The following is a 4,309-nucleotide window of genomic DNA, read 5'->3' on the forward strand; positions in this document are numbered from 1 at the left end:
CTATTGCTCCGCCTCTCCAGGCTTTGGGGCTGTGTGTGTGTGTGTGTGTGTGTACGTGCGTGCATGCGTGCATGGGTGTGTATTCCTGCCTGGTCCCCAGCCTGGGGCAGTGAGCACCCAAGTGGAGGTGGAGGAATCTGACTGCCGCATCCTGGTGTGGCTGCTGGACCCACAGGTGGAACAGAGGCCCTGAGACTGGGATCCACCCACCTGGTCCTGGGATGAGGGCTTGAGACCCCCTGCCCCAAGAAATCTCTTCCTTTGTCTCCTCTTCTTCCCCACCCCACCTCCACCTCTACACTGCACCCCGCCCCCCTTGCTGGGAACACTAGGTGAGTCAGAAGCTCCCCATGTGGGTCTCACGCCTGCCACTCAGCTGCCGGGCAAGTCCCTGCACCATTCTGAATCACAATTTCCTCACCTGCGAAGTGCAGTTAGTCATTTCTATCCTGAGGGCGTTGGTGAGAATTTAAAGTAATTGCTACTGCTTAGCACATGGCTGGAACACATGAGTGTTTGTTCTCTTATTTGCCCATGGCCAGAGAGGAGAGGGTAGCAAGGAGGGAGGAGAGGGGCCAGAAGGGAGAGAGATGGCAGATGAGGGAGATGGGAGAATCTGCAATATGTTAGATGTTACGTTCCACTTAGCCAGGAGAGGGACTGGGGGAGGACAGTGAAGGAGAGGGGGCTGGCATTCATTCATTCATTCATTCATTCAACAAATGTTTACTGAGCCCCTAGCTGCTGGGAATATGAGATGCACAGGGTCTGAAGCCAGGTCTTCTTTGAACTGCTGAAGGGTAATTTCCAGGGGTCCAGGAGCCTGGGTCTGGAGACTGACACCAGAGCCCTAACAGATATCTTTCACCTAATCTTGCTCATAAAGTTCCTGTTTTTGTCTTCAAGAAGGCTCCCTGCTGCCCACACAAAAAGTCTAGATTCCTGCCTTGCATTCAAGGCTCCTAGCAATGTGATGCCAATCTCTTCCTCTCCCCTGCCCTCTTCACCTTCCACCTCCAGGGACACAGAACTCATCCCCATGGACCCAGGTTCCTGGTCTCTGGGTCTGTGAACGCCCACTTCCTCTGCACCCAGGGCTTGCCCCGTCTCTGCCAGGGAAACCTGCCTGTTCAAAATGCCATCTCCTCTAAAAACTTACCTTGGGCTCTCAGCAGCCCTGAGTTCCTGGCACTTGGTCACACCCTTCCTGGTGACAAGCATCTGGCTCCTCGAACGACAACCTCACCTCACCTGGAGGCGGCATCCGGGTCTCACCTGCTCAGTGACTAATGTGTGCTTGCCACCTGTGTGGTGCCAGTTGGAGCTTGTTGAATAATAATCTCTAGGTGAGTGGACTCTTTCCTGTTCTGGCCTCAGAGCCAGCTGGAAGGAGAGAGCAGAGCACCCGGGGTGGCGGGGCAGCGAGGTGCAGTGGGAAGACGTGGAGGGGCCAGGCCAACCCTTTTGTCATCCCAGCTCTGTCACTAGTGTGGCCTTGGATGGGCCATTTCACCTCTACATCTCAGCTTGTTTATCAGCATGATGGGCGAAGTACTCCTGCCTCCCTGGACTGTTAAGGATTAGAATTTAGTCAAGTGCCTACACATGGTAGGTATTCAACAGATCACAGCTATCATTACAGTTAATATATTAAATTCAAAAAGAATGCCAAACGTCCACCAAGGGGTGAGTGGAGAAATAAAATGTGATAGAGCCGTTCAATGGAACATTATGCAGCAACACACAGGAATGGGGGACTGATACAAGCTAAGACATGGATCAGCCTTGAAAACCCTATGCCAAGTGGAAGAAGCCAGTCAAGAGAGATGCCTAGTCTATGGTTCATTTGGCTGTGAAATGTCCAGAATAGGCACATCTCTAGAGGCAGAAAGTAGAGTAGGCATTGCCCGGGGCTGGGGGAGAAGGTGATGATGGCTAATGGGGAAGGGGCTCCCTTGTAGGGTGACGAAAATTTTTAAAAATTGATAGTGATTGTAACAAGTCTGAAATATACTAAAAACTATTGAATTAAATACTTTAAGTGGGTGAATTGTGTGATATGTGCATTTTATCTCAATAGAGATGCCATATATATATATATGAGAGAGAAAGAGAGAGAGAGCGAGAGCGCCTGGATTCCTCAGGAAGCACCAAGAACACATATCCAGAGAGAGTCAGAGATGAGTAAGCGAGGGAAGCAGCCACGTGCACAGCATCCTATTTCTGTCCTGAGAGCCTACCTCCTGTAACCTCTTCCTCAAATGGGACAAACCGCTCTTTCAAAGGAGGAAGGAGGCAACCCATGAATTTCACAAGTTTTCATTTCACTCAGCAACAGGGTCCCAGCCCAACCCTCCTCTCCCCTACCAGCCTCAGCAGAGAGAATGGGGCAAATCTGTCCCCTCCAGAGGCCGCCTGCCCAGTGGAGCGGGCCTTCTCTGGAAGCAGAGGACTCTTCATGTGTTGGAGAGCACCTGCCATTTAAAGGACAGCTGAGTCCAGGCTGGTGTGGCTCAGTTGATAGAATATCATCCCTTGCACTGAAAGGTCATTGGTTTGATCCCTGATCAGGGCACATGCCCAGGTGGCAGGCTTCATCTCAGGTTGGGGTGCATGCAGGAGGCAGTCGATTAATATTCCTCACATCCATGTTTCTCTCTCCCTCTCTCTCCAAAATCAATTAAAAATATCCTATATAATAAAGATGTAATATGCAAATGGTCGTTATGCTGTGAAGTGTAACAACAGACCACATAACGGATCAGCAGGAGGGTGGGGCAGTGAGCTACAAGCAGAGCGGTGGGCGGTGGAGAGCTACAGGAGGGGGCAGGGCAGCAAGCCATGGAGGGGGGAGGGGGGAGGGGGAGAGGGCGGGGGAGCTACAGGAGGGCGGGGCAGAGGGTGGAGAGCTACTGGAGGTCGGCAGCAAGCTACTGGTGAGCTACTGGCATACACAGATTTGTGCGCAGGGCTACTAGTTAAAAAATAAAAGGACAGCTGACAACATGAGTGAGGGACTTTGTGTGACCATCTCTGTCATCAGCGCCAGTTTGCGGATGAGGAAAGTCAGGCTCTGGATGGCACATTTTGTCCAAGATCATCCGACCATCGCGTTGTGCAGCTGCTATTTAAACTCGGATTTGTCTGACTCCTAAGGTCACATTCGTTTTTGCCATTCCCTTTCTTTACGTTCATTCTTATGTAAGATACACATGGTGGTTGTAAAACAGAGCAGGACACAAAGAACTGCTTGAAAAACAAGTCCCGAGGCTCAGAAACGAGGGTGGTGCTTGTGCTGGCATGTGTCTTGCAGAGTCATGCCATTGTGCGTGTGCCAATGGAGAGGATCCCATAGGCTTTTCTATGTCGTCAAAGAGTCCTCAAACCTGTGATGGTAAACGACTGATTACAACCACACCCCATGGCCACATCACACCTCGTTTATCCCCCACCCACCCGCTCTGAGGTCTTCTTCACATACATCTTGGGACACTGTGTCCCCACTCCCTTGCTGTTCCCCCGCTGCTGCCTGAGCAGGGGTCCCAGATGACAGGAGCTGTGGGAGCAGCTCAGGTCAGCAGATGGGAGAATATAAGTGATAATAGAATTCAGGGGGCCCGCTGTTGCCAAAGAGGCACTTTAGAAGTTTCTAGGGAATGACAGCGTAGCCATTAATCATTGATTGTGAATCTACTCTTTAGCCAAAGGTGTTGGCTGCTGGCTTCCCGGGGGCTCTGGACCCTTGCCCCCAAATTCAAAGCTTGGGGCAAGGACTCCAGTTTTTGTTCTGGAGCTCCTTTTGCCAGCCCTCAGCCTCTAAATGTGTTGGGTGTTGGGTGTGACCCGGGCATAGCAGGGACTGCGTGCTCTAATAATCTCTGCGAAGGACCCTTCCCTCCAGCTCTAGGAACAGGCTATGGTCCTTGGCTCGGCCATGGGGTGTCCCCAGGTGAGACATGTCTGTGGCTCCTGGGCTCATGGGAGGTCACTGCCCACAAAGGAGTTGAGTCACTGGCAGGCAGGGTGGTCCCGTGGGCCTGACACCAGGGAGTTGGATTATTTATTTTCTAACTACAGATGTCTGCTCCAAGGCCCCTCCGCGGTGAGTTTTCTGCGAGCAGTGTTACCTCCCAGGCCTGAACGAGGCAGGTACCTGGGAAAGGCTCTGGGCTTCGCAGGTGCCGACCAGTTGAGTGACCTTGAAGAAAACCTTAATTCCGAGCAGCCTTGGTTTCCTTGCCTGTAACGGGGCTTGTGGGGGAGACTAGAGAGAACCTTTGAGAACAAAAGCTAGAGGATCTTGGGCTCT

This window comes from Eptesicus fuscus, chromosome 13 (assembly GCF_027574615.1).
Source record: "Eptesicus fuscus isolate TK198812 chromosome 13, DD_ASM_mEF_20220401, whole genome shotgun sequence".
NCBI lineage: Eukaryota > Metazoa > Chordata > Mammalia > Chiroptera > Vespertilionidae > Eptesicus > Eptesicus fuscus.